General features: G+C 42.5%; 1 protein-coding gene across 6 annotated transcripts in view; it reads left to right on the forward strand.

Annotated features, from left to right (window-relative positions):
- The window catches only part of LRP8 (LDL receptor related protein 8), a 451875-nt gene that overhangs the window by 134197 nt on the left and 300531 nt on the right, over positions 1-17147 (forward strand). The gene's annotated exons all lie outside the window — the stretch shown is intronic.

Below are 17147 nucleotides of genomic sequence, written 5' to 3' on the forward strand. Positions count from 1 at the left end.
TGGTGCTCAGAGCTCCTGGTGGCCCAAGCTCAGGGCTCCTCCGGACTGCTCCGGGCATCAGTGGGCTGGCTGGGGCTTGGGGCTGCTCCAGGTACTGGTGGGCCAGCCTGGGCTCAGGGCTGCTCTGGGTGGTGCTGGCCGAGGTTCAGGGCTGCGCCGACAGGACGGCCTGCAAGAGTGGGGATGGGGCTTTGGGCAGAAGAGGTTGGGCAGAGGGCTAGCATCCCTGAACGGGAGGCTCACGCACCGCCCATGGCCAAACATCTGTGACATCATGGAGTTTTGTCAGGGACTTTAACTGGGCTGGTGCTCTCTCTCCTCCAGGATTAAACATGTTTTTGCTGTTATTCACTCGTGTGTAACTCTGAGTGCACAGCCGAAAGAGGAGCATTTAAAATTCTGTGCATTAGAAGATGGCCAGTGTTCTGAAAGATCCAAAATAGAAAGTCTGCAGCTAATTGTGTTTTTTACATGTGGGTTGCTATATGAGAAATGGTGATTGCCATAAACTAACCCAAATAGTGTGGCATTTCATTATCAGTTAATAAAGCACCAGCTGGTTTTGTTAACTTAATTTCTATTATATATCATGCAGACAACTAAAATTTAGCCCAGTGTTGCTATGGTTTTTGTTTTTCAAAGCAATAATTATTTTCCTTTTGAAAAGCCCTGTTACTGTGCTTCTTGTTTGATTCATGGCTCTGATTTTTATTAATAAAAAGTGACATTTATTTCAAACTATATTTTGGCCAATCACCAAATTAATCATGTGGCTGTATTCGTAGGAAGAGACCCTTATCTGCTAATATAGTACGATCAGTCTGCCAGAGGGGAAGCTGCCTGCTTTAATAATAAGCTGGATTGATCACATCTATTCTATGTTGTATAATGGGGAAAGATAGTGTGTGTGTGTGTGTGTGGTATATTCATAGTGCAATATTTTACAGAGCAGTTTGCTTATTTGTATTACAGTAATTCCTAGAGTTCCCAGCTGAGATTGGGATGCCACTTGCTGGCTGCTGTACAAACACACAGTAAAAGACCATCTGTGTTCTAAAGAGTCTACACTCTGAACAGACAAGACAAAGGAAATATCCATATTTTACAGATGGGGAACTGAAGCACAGAATTGGACCTCTGTCCTACAAAGGCTTAAGCACATACTTAACTTTACACTGGAACTGACTGGACTACTTATGTAACCAGGCCTGTTGCCACAGGGAGATTGGGGTTGAGGAGTTAGATAGAAAATCGCTGTATTTCTCTCCTCTCCCCCAGCAGTGGCTGCTGTGCGGTTGATCCTTTGCAAAGTAGCGGGTCCGCTCTCCCTCTCCCTCTGCTGGCTGCCTCCTCTGAGCACAGATCCAGAGACGGAAGGGGCAGAATAGATGTCACTGGGGAGAAACCGCTCCGGAGCAAGAGCCAAAGGACAGACCCTTGGAAGAATTTGGCATGGAGTTGAAGGCACAAGCACCAACTTTCCAAAGTGCCGAGAGGTGCTTGAACCCCGGCTCCAAACCTTTTGGCCAGACCAAGATAACTCTGTCTTCCCAGGGGATGAATTAGTTCTTTTCCAGTTCAAGAGCCATTATAGGTACAGTTGGCTGCACAGCCCTAGCAAGAGGGAGACAGGCTGCATTAGCAAACACTGTTGTGGAGTTCAGGTGGCAGAGAGTCCATCTGGACAAATTTTCTTCACTCTGTAATTCTGGGAATGCTGCTTTTTTGGTGGTAGTTGTGGCCATCAGCAGGAAACTGATCTTTCTCCTGATTACACTGACCTATTGCAGAGCCAGGAGGAAGGACACCTTGGTAGGGCAATTAGAAAAGATGATTGAAGCATTTTTCTGGTTCGAGACATTTTGCCACATGCTTATGAAGAAAGCACACTTCTTTCTTACTATGTCCGGTAACTGCTGTGCCCCTATCTAGCAAATTGTGGGTGCTGCCATAAAACAAATGATTAATAATAATAATAACTGCATCACTGTATTTAATGTTCTTACGCAGTGTTGTTGTAGCCGTGTCAGTCCCAGGATATTAGAGAGACAAAGTGGATGAGGTAATCTCTTTTATTTGGCCCAACTTTGGTTTGTCTCTCACCATCAGAAGTTGGTCCAATAAAAGACATTACCTCAACCACCTTGTCTCTTCATTGCTCTTAAGCATTTTGGGGTACAGTTTTGTTCAAAGTGAGGTTGTAGAGTATTGTATTTGTTTGTCACTACAAACCCACCATAATGATTTCACTCCTTTACTGGTGAACTCCTTAATGATGGGGTCTGCCATCAGTTTAAATGACTACTCCATTGGAACCCATAGAATGTCTGGATGTACCTAGTACATTCAGCATTAGAGGAGTTGCCTGATTATTGCAAGAGAAACCTGGAACTGTATGTTCATCAGCAGTTACCAGCTTAAAGAGGTAAGATCACTTATCAAGATCACTTGCATGGTTAGAATAAATACCATTGATAGCTAATCACCAGTTATGGTATTGAGTTAACTGGCCCTGCCCCAATCTCAATATTGTAGCTATAATCAGGAGATTGTTGTACAGCTGTTGGAGAATAATAGCAAGAAGTAACGAGGAGCTCACCTCATCATGGATATGTAGAATTTTTCTACAAAAATACAGTTGGAAATGTATTAAGGTGCAGTTCTGTATTATGCATAAGAGCCATGGTGTGCAGGAAGCAGGTGTGTGCAAGTGTAAATTGTTGTAGAGTGGTCGGGATATTCCGCTGCATGTTTTGTGCTCTGACCTTTTCTATCTGATGAAGGCATTTGGAGTTGGAGAAGGTGAAGCTTGGGAACCTTACACACGTTTTTAATATTAATTTAAGTGCAAATTGATGGAAATAAATTGATGCTAATTTACTGATTACTAGGAGAATCAGTTCCAATGAAACTGTGTTAATTATTTTTACCAGCTGCTTCTAAATTATTGTTTTCATATTAGCACTATGATTAATGACTTCACAAACATTTAAAGAAGAGGGTATAGTTTAATCAGCGTATCCACAAACCATAGAGGATTCAGCAACCAGGCAAATAAGCACATTGACAAACCTTAGGGATCTGGCAGCCCAGAGAAGAGACTCTGCTTTTGACTTGGTGTTGATTTCTTCCTCCTCACTACTGCTTAACATGACACTGTACAAAGTTATCTGGATAAATGTACAGTTTAAATACTGGGTATTTTAGTTTGCCTTGTCACTTTGAGATGGATTCTGCTGTCAGCTACAACATTGTAAATTTGGAGTAATCCCACTAAAATTAATGGAGTTACTCCAGAATTACACCAGTGTAACTGATAGCAGAATCTAGCCCTATATTTTTAGATAGCTTGGTTAGATGCAGCCCTGTTATACTAATGTAAATCCAGAATAATCCCACTGAATTCAATCAGTAGGGTAACAGTTAAAAGAGGTACTCCAGATTTAGAGCAACATGAGATCAGAATGAGTGGCCTTACTTCTCAATTGTTTCTCACTTTAGACACAAGCAAACTGGGAGTGCCATTAAATTGTAAATAAAATCATTATTTCATGAGTCCCCGTTTCTGATTTATTAAATATTATAATTTTATGGTCAAACAATTGAAACCACTGAAATAATTTAAAGCTTCCTGCACTTTTGGGGCCAGTTCTCTCTCGCTTTAGTGTAGCAAGCACCACCTTAGGAAAGAGTTGAACTAATGGAATCAGTTAGAGAAGCAGATCTTGTTCTTTATTTATTCTTGTATCTCTTGTATTGAATCTCTGCTACACACTCAGTCCAATAACTTGGTATTGGGAGGTTGAGGTATGGTAGACACATTCACATTTGAATGTATGTGTATGTTCAGGGTTACTGAAATTAAAGCGAGAGACTCACATAGGTTATAATATATTTAAAAACATACTCCTATGAATATTCTGTTAATGAAGTGTCATAGTTTTATACTATTTCTGCTTGATGTAATTCTTATTATTATGAAAAAGAAAAAGTAGGGTGGTAGGGGAATTATTTTATTATGGAGGTTTTCTGCCTAAGTATCTCTTCGATTGGAGATGAGCTTTTGCCAACTGTGAAGCACCCAGCCTTAAAAAGTCACGTAAGTACTAAGGCTGCGTAAAGATGGCACTGCCTCCCATGCAGGAAGCACTATAATCATGGTGCCAGCTGCCTAGAAATGAACTCTGAAGATTTATAGTCATATGTAATAAACTCATCTTGGAGCATATAAACATGAAGGGCCAAGGTTGGGTAGAAACTTGCTGAAGCAACTCTGCTGATGTCCGTGAAGTTGCAGGTGCTACCAGCAGATCAGAATTTCACAATCAAAAGGAAAAGAGACAGTCTGGATCCCTGCAGAGCACACAATATATCCTTGAGGTCACAGAGGCCCATCTCAAATGTGCTTCAGAACTGATAACTTCACCACAATGTCCTGCCAGTGTGCCTCTGTCCAGACCTGGAGGGACTGGGACGTCTATGGGTGAGCAAGAAGTTAATCTCCAGGCCTATTTGATCTTTGGACTCTCTGAAGCTACTGCCAATATGTGTAGCAATTAATACCATTTGTGGTGGTAATGTTTTTTGCTGGTGACACATTTATCCAATGGAGGCAGTCCTGAAAACACCAAATTGACTGTAACCTACCAAGTAGCAGTCATAAAAGTGACAACTTTCGGTCACTAATGACTTGAGCTTGGCATGGGTTTTTGTGATTAAGTGTACCACTCCATAAAGCTGTGTGGCAAGATGAGCCTCACATCTCAAGCAACATTATCACTCTTTTTGTATAACCTATGCTCCACTGCACACTAAATTACTCAACGGGAGGAACACCTTCCTTGAACATCCATGGATGAGGGGGTTGCATTTGGCAATCCATCTTCAAAATGCCCTGTTTTCTTTAGGAAGGCTTATTATTAATAGATCCATTAGAAAGATAGTGTCTCTTTTCAATTACCTGCCTGTAAAAATCACTCAACTTCGCCATAGCAATAGTCATTAGTAGTTTGTGAAGACCTTTTGCTCGCTCATTTCTGTAATGCATTCGTTGTCATTGCAGCCATTAATCTGAATAGCTGCACATTGTTTATCTCAATCACTTCTACAGGCTGATGACAAACACTATCAGCTCTACAAATCCTGAAACAAATGAGCTTCCTGGGAAAATCAGTGCAAGGGCAACAACAACATCAACAAAAAAAGGCATTTAAAAACCCTCTGGGTTAAAAAAATGATGGGGAGATTAAAACTAGCCTGCATTAAAAGCCTGTAGGCCAAATCCTGCTCACATTGAAGTCAGTGAGAGTTTTACCTGCAACTTCAGTAGGAGCAGGATCTGAACATACGTGTAGGTGTACAACTTTGTCAGGAATAAGTTTCTCAGATGGTGAGAATAAAGCCCACTGCGTGGGCTGTGGTAGTCAGAGTAAAGCTAAATATAAAGGGTAGTCAGTAGATGAGAGAGTTTTGCAATATGACTAACCTGCTTTTGGAACCTTCTGAACTTCCATCGTGTTTTGGCTAGACTATTTCTATGAAACTAGCAGCCAGGAGAGTGTGTAAATTCTAACCAGAGAGGGTGGCTTGATTTTACTTCACAGCTATGTCCAGTGTGTGAGTGTGACTGTAAGCGTAGAGAAAAATTGCAAATGACACAAATTATTTTGGCAGGCTGCATAAATTATTGTAGTGGGTCATTTTAGCAGGAGTGGCCTTATTTTAATGCCATGTTAACCATTCTGAAGTGATTAATGCAGATTATGTGTTATTAATGTGCTCTTCCAAGGCTTGTTGGAGTCAGTTCCTGAAGAGGTGCTTTAGTACATTTGTAAGTCCCCCTCTTTCCCCCCAAATAGCTCTAGGGGTTGTCCAGCCTCGCCTGACTTAGGGTAAAGTCTGAATGGAAATGGAGTACACAACTGGTGCATTGAAGCTACTGTGAATAGGCATTGGGAGCCACTCCTAGCATAAAGGAAAATAACTGCTTTCATGTTGTGATGCATGACCAGAAAGGGTTAAGCATCCTGCAGGATGAATGACTCAAATTCAACCCTTAAAGACATATGGGGAGATAATGTTTGTGGTTTTGTGTGTTTACATATTTATTGGTAGTGCTCAACAATATAATCAAACAGTCCCTGTCTATGCTATATTCTGTTAATTCACAGATCAAAGGGACATAAATGAACTGTAAATATAGGATATCGCTGTATTCATCTCTCTTTGAAATGTATAGCAAATCATCTGCGAATGGTGGAAAAACAGGCAATTGCCTTATGTTAATCTGTGTGAATAATTACCGGAGATGCTTAGGAAATGAGGGCCTATTATTCGCCAAGGGACAAAGAAGGCCTGAATTCTATAAAAGATGTTTGGGTCCCAATCCTTTTTATCTCAGATCTGCTTGAAGCTTCATGCAGGGGAAGCCTAAGCCATAAGGACTGAAATCCCAGTCCTAAAATGGAACACCCTGAATATGATATTGGACATTGGACTATAACCTATAGACTAAATTCTAAAAGCTCTTTGCAACTATAAAGCTCATAATCTCTGCTATGAATCTGAACCTCAAGAACTGAACTCATGTCTGGATGTATACTGATCTTTTAACCCTACTCTCCCTCTCTTTTCTTTTTAAATAAATTTTAGTTTACTTTATAAGAATTGGCTGTAAGAATTGGGGAAGATCTGGAATATTCATTAACCTGGGAGGTAATGTGTCCAATCCTTTGGGATTGGTAGAACTTTTTTATATGATGAATAAGATTTTCATTAATCCTCATCATATCTGACTTGGGTGTCTAGGTGGAGGCCTGAGGCTGGGTTACTTTAAGGGAACTGTGTTGTTGACTTCTGAGTAACCAATGAGGTAATAAAGAAGCTGTTTTGTGCTGGCTTGGTAAATCTAAGTACTGGAATATCCACCAGCTTTGGGGATTGTCTGCCCCATTCTTTGCAGTTCACCCTAATTGAGTGACCTCAGCTGGCTCCCCTGTGACTCCAGTCTCACGTTTACTTGTAAAGATTCAATCATCATGTTAAAGACATACTAAAGCTGAAAATCTTGGAATTCAGATAAGCTTTTCCCATGTATGTGTCTTATCTCCCTTGGCTGCTGATAATGATTGACTTTCTCACCGACTGTACCACTCAAGGCCACATTAGCATATTAGGTGACAAATAAAAGTGGGCAGCACAAATTTATAAATACAGGTTGTAGCTTATGTCCCCATTTCCAATGAGCAATTTCATTCTGTGTGATAGGATGCAAATTTGGATACTGATTTGCCGAAAAAAGTGTACATGGAAGACTGGACACTAGAGCTCCATTTTTGTTGCCCACATATATAAAAACCTAACATGAATTTACACAGCTAATATTGAGGAAAGCTGTGGTTTTAATCAGTGTGTGTAAGACAGTGCTAGGTTTACACAAACAGTTTGCAAGGATCGGGGCTTAAACTATTTCGTGCCTAGATGAGAGTGGGACAGACTGTGGAGGGGCATGGCTTCTTGAAAGCCTGTAGTCACATTCTCAAGCTGCAGGCTTGACGTTACTGTGACTGCTCACATGCTTACATTTAAGGTAGTACCTCAGTGCTTTGGTGAGTCAGGGCCATAGCCATGAGAGGTTTTTTACTTTATTTCAGCTGAACCCCGAAGTTCAGGGAAGTTCAGATAAATGCTTCTGGGTTTTGGCCTATTTCTAAAACATTAATTGGTCACAGAGATAGGGCAGATCCAATATTCATATTACTGAAGTTCCTCAAAGTTCAGGTGAGTTTGGATCAATAGTACCAATTCTGGCCCATTTCTACTTTTAATTCTTCAAAATCCTATAGAATGTGGCCTTACATTATATGTTAACAATGCAGGGAAATGTTCCTATAAATCTATGTACAACAATACTACAAAAAATCCGATTATGATAATACAGGGAGCAGAAATATAAGTAGATTTGATTGTCTCCATTTTTTGTTGCCTTCATTCCTGCTGTAGTTGCTTTCCCATCTTTCCCCATTGCTAGGGTTACATCTTATTCTTGTGCTTCATTGCTCATTCTACATGTCATAAGGCCATGATGCGCAGTGAGTCCCTGTTTATGTGGCTCAACTCATGCAAAGATGCTGGTTAAACTTTTTTTCTCGGTGTGGTAGAAAGCTGTCTTTTCTGCAGTTATTGTTCCATCTTTGTCTGACATTGACAGAGAACATGTGACTTAATCACACTTGTATTCTTATAATCATATGCCAGTATGGTTCAGCAGGTGGCATGCTTACCTCTGTGCTAGATTTTTTTTTCCCTGCTCACTGCTGACACTGCAGCCTAGCACCAGAGGATGATACGTTATTAAAGGTGCTCAAATGACATGTTCAGCCATAATCTCTGTGGCCTGATTATGGTGCCTAAGCAGGTGGAAGTTAAAAATCCAGTGACCAAATAAAAAAAGAAAAAGACATGGTCCTAGCATTGTTATCAACATTCCCGTTGTCAGTAAATCTAAACCTCAGTCTGTACCTTGTTACTATGAAAAATGCTTTGAGAGGTTTTGAGGCTTAGTTACATTTGACCTTAGTCTTTTATGTTCTGTAGATGGATGTCTCATAACAAGGTAATGTAGTGTTTTAATGCTGTTGATACTGTTGTTCCAAAGTTCTTAGAATGTGTATCAGGTTGGGACTGGGGGATGGCTGGAATTCACAGAATGTGAGAGCCAAACCTCCTTTCTCTGGTTGACTGGTCTGGTCCTACCTTCTGGAGCTGCAGGGCAGAATAAGACTCATTGTCATGCCGAACCTGTGTATTCCAGGAAAAAAATAATCAGGAAACAACAAATTCCTCTTTCTTGTTCAGTTACTCTATCTGTTGTCCACTCATCTGTGTTAGGTCACTTCATGACTTTTACTCACTTGTAAATTGAAGCCTTTTTGATATATTTCTATGAGCTTTCTCTGTTTTACTGCTATTCTCTGCTCCTATCCTTCATGAGTAGCTTTTTTTTTTGACAACGGATGCTAAATAATCTAATCTGCCACTACTTTTCTCATGTATCTCCCCATTCACGATAGTAGAAATAGTCAAAGAGCATATAATGATTTTGCAAGAATACCATTGTCTGGGAATCTTTAGTCCATCCTTCATGAACTCTCAGGCAGTGACATCTTGTTTGTTTGTTTTTTCACTGACCTCATTTATACTCAAATGATTCCTCACTGTCAGCTTGCCTGTTTGTCTCTTCCATTTCTCCTGGTCACCTTTGCCTGTATTCTTGCCTGCAACCTATCATAAGATTTCTGAGATGCCATCACTTTTCCCTAAGCCATGTTTGCATTGAGCACACACATTTAAATATGGATGAGCCTGGATGGATTCCACTTTGTCTCTTGCCAAGCACAATTATACACTTCATAAACACTTCCTAGAGGATTGTCACGTTGAAATATTTAAGAAGGTGTTTAATCTAAGCACACTGATTTAAATTGGTTGGCTCCTTAATGCACCTCTATTGCTTACCTATGTCAGCTTTACTTTCTGTAAATTAGCAGATTCTCATAGAGAAAAAGATCAGCAAATAGTGATACAACTCTTACCAGTCTGTATTCTTTTGTAATTACAAGAGTCATCTATTGCCACTTATTGCAAAGAATCTATTACAAGCAAAAAGAAAAATGCACTCATGATGTATTTTCAATAATGGTTTAAATAGAATAAATAGTCTGTAAGTGAGAAGCCTTCCAAATCTATTGATCCCAGTGATTTAAGCCAAAATTATATTCTAGCTGGCACTCAAATTGTGTCTAGCACTAGGAGAAAGTTCTTAGTATCCTTCAGACCAGTCTTGTCTTGAGGCGCAACAGGCCCATAAGAAGCATCCTGGGAGGGACCATACATACGTGGTCCAGGGAGGAGCTGGGAGCTGTTAACTATTCCCTGATTCTCCCTGATTCCTCTTAAAGCCTAAAGTGTTTCTCTCTTAAGCTCCTTTTATCCCAGAGAGAACAGGTCTGTGTCTTTACAGTTCAGGAAGGAGAGATGACCGATGACACGGAGCCTGAAGGTGTACTCTATAAAAAGAAATGGTGGTGTGGAAGAGAGGTGACTCTCTCCTCAACCCCCTGCAACTGCAGCGGCAAACAGATCAAGGGAGCTGTGCTCTCTTCGCGCCCTTTTTCAGCTCAGCCCAGGGAGGACGCAGGCAACAACCCACCTCCACACAGGTACAGGTAATGCTCGACAGGGACCCACACCTACCGGGTGTCACCATGCCAAAGTTGTTATTAAACAGGAGATTGACAACATGTTGGAGATGGGTATCATCCGCCCCCTTACCACCAGTGCATGGCATCCAGTGGTGGTTCTGTTCCCAAACCAGATGGGGAAATACGCAGACAATCCAACACCACGCATGACTGATGAGCTATTGGAAAAGTTGCGCCGTGCCACCATCATCTTAATTGACTGAAAGGGGTACCACTAGATGAACCCGCCTGAATGAACCAGGCCTTCATCACCCATGCAGGGGTGCAGGGGTGTATGAGTTTAATGTGCTTCCATTCGGATTCATGATGCACCCTGCCACCTCCCAAAGGCTGTGGATGGGTCTACTAGCGGGATTGGGGTGTGCAGTTTTGCATATGATGATGATGTTTTTTTTTTGATTCATGGCCCGAACACCTAGAATTTTTGAAATTTTTTTTGAGCGCAGCAGGCAGGCAGGACTACTCTGTCAAGGCCAAAAAAAAATAGGCCAAAAAAAACAGAGTACTTAGGACAGACACCAGGGTGGTCAAGGAACCATCAACCCCTACAGGCCAAGGTTGAGGCTATCCAACAGTGGCCTGTCCCACTAACTGATCTGAAACCAACCCAGCCAGCCAGTAAGTGGGACTGATGAGTGTCAGAAAGCCCACCTCTTAAGAAGCGCATTCATGTCGGGTCGGACCTTAAGGGCCCCCCCCTTTGACAAACAAACCCCCTAGTTACCACCGATGCTCATCTGACGGGGGTAGGGAGCATGCAGGAAGGGGGGGGGGGATCACAACTTCCATCCTGTCGTATTTCAGCAAGAAACTGTCTGAGAGGAAAAAGCCACTGGTCCATCAGTGAAAAGAATGTTACGCCATTGAGTCCATTGTTTTAATCAAGTCTACAAGTTTCCACCTTTTCTTAAGTTCTTCTAGTCAAGAAGGTAGTATTAGAAAGAAAGATGCGTGTCCTCACCCTAATAATAATCTTGCTGCTTGTCTGTGTGTGTTTTTTATTATTATTTCTTATTCTGCTGTGTTGTTGTAAGAGAAGAGAGAGATTCTCTCCAGAACTTTAAGGTTTATACTATGAGTGTTGGCTTGGCTCATAGAGATTCTGTATTTTCTTTTTTTTTTTTTTTTAAATCTTTCTATATAAAGACTGATTAAAAATCCTCCACTGTGGATAGGGGGGGCGAAGACACCTTCATGCAGCAGCTGGCAAAACTAATAGTCTGAAAAGTGTCAAATGATTTGTGACTTCGGTTCTGAACATAGTAAGCTCCTGTTTTTTGTGTCATTCAGTTCAAAGACATTAAAGACAGTCAGGCTCTGCCACAGTGTACTTTTTATTCCCTTGGATAGCTTGCCATATCTAATTAACGTTTTGTCATCTGATACTGTGTGTAATTCCCCTGTGCTATCTTCCATATGAAATGTTTTAATCTATTTTGCTCTTTGTAACATGTGTTGCATGACTGGGTCTAGCCAGTAGACAATAGAATCAGCTGCCTCTGGTGCTGTAATGTGAGGTGGGTATTCCTGCTCCTTATTATGCTGCTTTGAAGCTGAAACCTCATGGAAAGGCTCAAAGCCCAAGAGCACAAAAGTTAGCCTAGGGAGACAAAACCCCTACACTGGTTGTTCCAGCTATCCTGTGCTATAAGCTCTCCGGGGCAGGAACCATGTTTTCCGTCTCTTCTACAGTGCTGAGCACATTATTGATACTTAAATAAGCAACAGTAAAATAATAATAATGGCTGGTAAAAAGTACTGTCCTTCTGTATGCCCATAAAAAAACAAGAGTTATACAAATGCTTCAGCACAAATGATGGGGGAACTTTAAGAGGTTTGGAGGTTCACAGAAGTGCCCCAAAGTGCAGTAGCTTATCTAAATCTTTTGAGTTGGCAGAATTGGGCCAGAAATCTCTCAATAACAGACTTTCTTGAAAGCAGTTCTGGAAATCTTGCTTCCTGTTGTGTTGGAGATCAACCTGTCTTGCTGCATTTTGGCACTTCTGCTTCCTGGTAAAATCTAGAAATGTAGACAAGTACACACAAAAAAGTTAACCCGAATTATTGGGTTGGGGATTTTTGAACCTCAAACAAGGGTTGTTTTGAACTTTTTGTGAAGATTTGTTGGAAAGAAACCTGGGAATGAGAGCTTATTTTATTTCTCTCTACTGGTTTGTCCACATCTGTTTAAATACAACAACCCCCTGGCAATACAAAAAGGTTTGATGTGCACTGGTAAGGACTTTCAATAATGTAGTGATTTGCGGGGAGGGGGGAAGAGGGGGAGGGTGCCTAGCTAGAGATTCATTGAAGCAGCCTGATTTTTTTTTGTTAGGAAGTTCTGAGCACCTGTCCTCTGAAAATCAGGTCTCGTTAAAGTGTTCCAAATTAGGCACCTACAATTATTACTCAATTTTGGAAAAGTGCCATCATTACCTGGGTTAATTAGTTCCTAATTCTTGGAACCAACCGGTATTTTTTATGCAGATACATGGAAATATCTGTCTTGTCTGTCTCTTTGTCCTTAACTCTCTCTAATGTACTAATCACCAGGGTATTTACCTTATGTCTTTGGCATAATTGATTTTAGGGACAGTTTTACTATTACAATTAGTGCAAAGGTGTTGAATTCTGGCTGCAAATGGTCAGCAGAACATTACTCTAGTGGAGGGGAGCTCTCAGCTAGCAAAGATGGCTCCTGTGCCAGCTACCCCCTCCTACCGCTGACATAGGGGGCATAATAAGGAGAGGTATAGGGCAGAGCTCTATTCTGAGCCTCCTTTGGTGTATAGTCCCCTTAGCTCCTTGTACAGTCCATGTCACCATTATATCTGAACACCTCACAATTTTAATGCATTTAACCTCACAGTTCTATTATCTCCATTTTACAGATAGGGATTGAGGGACAGAGAGACTGTGACTTGTCCAGGAAGTTTGTGGTATAGTAAGGAATTGGACCCAGGTCTCCTACAGCTTAGGCTAGCAAACTAACCATCGGACCATCCTTACTTAGCCAAAGGCCAGTAACATAAGCTAGAGCAGCCCCTGGGCTGTTTAACTTACACAAGAATTGGAGGTAGTACATACTATTTTCCTGATGCCCTCTCCAGTACTCCGCTGCACCAAGCAGAGCTTGTTCTTGGGAGAATCTAGCCCATATTATTTCTGATCATCTTCTTACATCCAGCACTATTTTTTTTCCCTTTCTTCTTTGGACCAAAGAAAATGTGTGTGTTTTGATTTTCCTAAAGAGCAAACACCTTAAGAATTGAAATCTTGGAACTTACTGTTTTGCACTAAAAACCAAATGTGCCTATTTGGAACATTGTATTTAGGAGAGTCCCACAAACTGCTGTAGTATCAGTCTATGGACTCAAATATAGTAGCTGAATAAAGTGCCTTCCATGAAAGTAGCAGTAGCAACGTGAACTTTAAGTAAGGCCACGATTGCGTATGTCTTTTGAGCTATGTGCTTTAATTAACACTAACAGAGGAAGATGCAGTAGTGTGAAAAAGGAGGAAGATAGGAATTTCATCCTTTTGGAGGAATTGCTGACCATCAGAACCCTTGATCACATATTCCTCTCTGCTTCAACCAAGGACAAATCTTCTAACTCATAAATAAAACCTTGTGAGATGTCAGGGATGTCCTTTGAAATTAGTAAGAGTAGTTGGATTTCTGTTTGTGATGTGGGAGTGGAGAGCGAGCTTTTTTTTTTCCTTCTTGAGTCAGAAAAATCTTGATTCAGATAAAGTGTAAGAGCTGAGAAACTTGTTTGCTTGATTCATTTTCTGACATGGAAAGCCAGATTGGCAATAAATTCCAGCCTGAACTTTAATCAAAAGAAGGTCTGAATGAAAAGCTTCTCTGAAAAGACAAGCATGAGGACAGCAGGTATCACAGTTCTTTTACATCCCAAAACTGCTTCTGCATGTGGGACAAAAGACGACAAATAGGAATGAACCATGTTATTTGATTTAGTCTACAGCTTCACAGGACAGTTTCCAATGCCAGAATAGGCTTGAAGTTTATTTGAAAGCATTTATGTTTAGACATCTACACAGCAAACAAAGATCTATCTTGTCCCTTTAACTGGAGATGAAGTGACACTGGGATGGTGATTGGATCATTCTGTATTTTCTTGCCAGGATGAGCACAGCTCCTCCTAAGCAGCACATTATTTGGATTGCATTCTGTATTGTTGATCTGGTTGGGATTATATTGTAACTTCAGTAGTGACATAGCTGCAGGGGTGACAGGCCTGATATACTGGCCAAAATAGGATCACCTCCCCCCAGTGCCTCGATACTGGGCACCAAAGAACAAAGTGAGAGTGAAAAGGATGGAAAATGAAGGTCTTTAAAACAAAAGAGACAGACAAACCCATTTTTGTTGGTGAACAGGTTCTAAATGGATGATTGATGTAAAGACTTCTGTTATTGTCTCCAGCCTTCTCTCAGGACTGTCTTATGGACTGAACTGAACAGATCTTTCTTTTCTTTCCTTTAACACCTCAGTGTGGACAAGGAAGTCTTAATTCACTGTCCTGGTGACCTATTGAAACATCATCAGTTCATGTGTCATTTCAACTGCAAGAGCAGTGGTTGTGTCTGAATTCTGAGAAGGCTTTCAATGTATGCAGCCGCTGTTGCTTGGCAAAGAGAGATGAACTGTCTGTTTAAGCTCACAGTTTAAATACATCTGAAGAGCTGGACCAATTGAATCAGCATCCTTTCTTTTATGCTTTGAAAACTGGACCTTGTCTAAATATGCATAAAAAGAGCAGGGTACAAAGGAAAAAAGTACAGTGTGCTGAGACTACAATAATAGGTGGTATAAGTAATTATGGGCAATAGCAACAAAATAATGACAAAGGGCCAGGTTCATTCCTGGTGCGACTCCATTGGAGTCAGGTGAGTTACACCACAGATAAATTTGGTCCAAGGTCATTAAAATAGAAAAAAATAATTTTTGTTTTTTAAAATACCCCAGTGCATAGTAATAAAAGTAATACAATACTTTAATTAAAACTGCAATATAGGATTTTTGTTAAAAAAAAAAAAAACCCTGAAAATTATACAAATAAAACCAAACAGACTTTGTGCAACACTAGGAAAAGAGAAAATAGGGAGGGAAAGGTAATAATTAATTGGACAATAACAATCATCCTGAAAACAACTATGGAAAAAGTTTTATGATATTTCTTAAAAGTGGGAAGACAAATCGGAGGCATTGGCCTCGGGAGGGGAGAGAGTTCTGACATCTTAAGAGGCACCATAATAATATTACAAACTCCTGCTGTCATAGGGAGTGAATGGTATCTCTGCTCAGATGTCTCCCATCTATTAGGAACCCCCACCATCAGGAAAAGGTTGAGGAGGAGGTCTCAAATATATCAGGGATAAGCAGCCCATTAGAGGGCTTAAAAAAACTGAAAGTGTGAGCTCAGAATCAAGAAACTACTTGGTAGGCACCAAAAGCAGAGAGTTATTTGTATGCACTTTTGAATGCTGCAGTTGTGAACACTTGGACCATAATAGGTTAAGTGCATAAGAAAATCTGCTAAACCATAAATATACCACAATCTTAAAACGTAGTGGGAAGTTAAACACATAGAACTGCTAGTAAGACCATCCCGATGCTGCTAATAATGCTTAATACAGACATAGCATCTTTCATCCAAGAATCTTAAAGTGCTTAAAGCATTCCCATGTAAAAAATGGCCAGCATTAGATGTGTGCAACTGCACTGGGGCCCCACACGTGCAATCCACAGACCAGAGAACCATCCTTGACAAATGCTCAATACATCAATCCGACTTTTGAGTGGGCCATGGCAGAGAATTCATTCTCTAATCACCTTTCTTGCTCCCTGTTTGAAGACTTCACTTTGGTCCACTCCTGGCTTCTCAAGGCATGTTGGTGGGTCACCAAAGTCCAGGTGAGCCCCATAAAAAGAACTGTGGTGGGGGTCTCACCCCCGAGTGGCGCTGCAGGAGGTGCGCAGGTTTACCGGTGTTAAGTTAACTAGTTAATAAGGAAGCTTAGATGCGGCTCTTCCCTGGGGGAAGCTGGGAGCCTCTTTCCTCCCTGCTTGCCTGGGTCCTCTGGCCCTGCCTCCTGCCTGCTGCCGCTGTGCCTGCCTGCTTGCTGTGCTGCTGCTGCTGCCCTGCTGCTGCTGCTGCCTGGCTGCTGCTGCTGCTCCTGCTGCTGCTGCCCCTGGCTGCCTCTGGCTGCCCCTGCTGCCCTGTGGCCCCCCCCCCGTGCTGCCTGCCCCCCCCGGCCCCCTGCCCGCCCTGCCCCCCCCCCCCCCCCCCCCAGCTGCCCCAGCCCCCGCCCTGCCCCCCCCCCCCCCCCCCGCCCCCCACCGCAGCCCAGCCACCCCCCTGCAGCCCCCGCTGCCAGCCGCCCGCCTGCCCCCGCCCAGCAGCCCCCCCCCCCAGCCAGCCCGCCCCCCCCCCCCCGCCCCCAGCCCCGCCCAGCCGCGCCCTGCCTGCGCCTCAGCCCCTGCCTGCAGCCCCAGCAGCCAGCAGCCCCTGCCCCCCCCAGCCAGCCCCACCCCCAGCCCGCGCCCACAGCAGCCACAGCTGCCCACCGCCTGCCACCTGCCCTGCAGCCAGCCCCCGCCCAGCCCCTCCCTGCCCCCCTGCCCCCCCCCCCCCCCTGCCCCCCTGCCCCCCGCCCCCCCCATCCACCAGTGCCCATCCCCCCACACCTGTAACCCACACCTGCTGAGGGGAGGGGGCAGGGGGGGGGACACACACACACACACATGTGCACACCCAGGTGACCAGACAAAAAAATCGTGGGGGGTGGGGGGGGGGGGGAGGGGGATAATATAAAAAAAAGAAAAAAAAAAAAAACTGTCCTGATCACCACACACAC

The sequence above is a fragment of the Mauremys reevesii genome, linkage group 8 (assembly GCF_016161935.1).
Source record: "Mauremys reevesii isolate NIE-2019 linkage group 8, ASM1616193v1, whole genome shotgun sequence".
Taxonomy (NCBI): domain Eukaryota; kingdom Metazoa; phylum Chordata; order Testudines; family Geoemydidae; genus Mauremys; species Mauremys reevesii.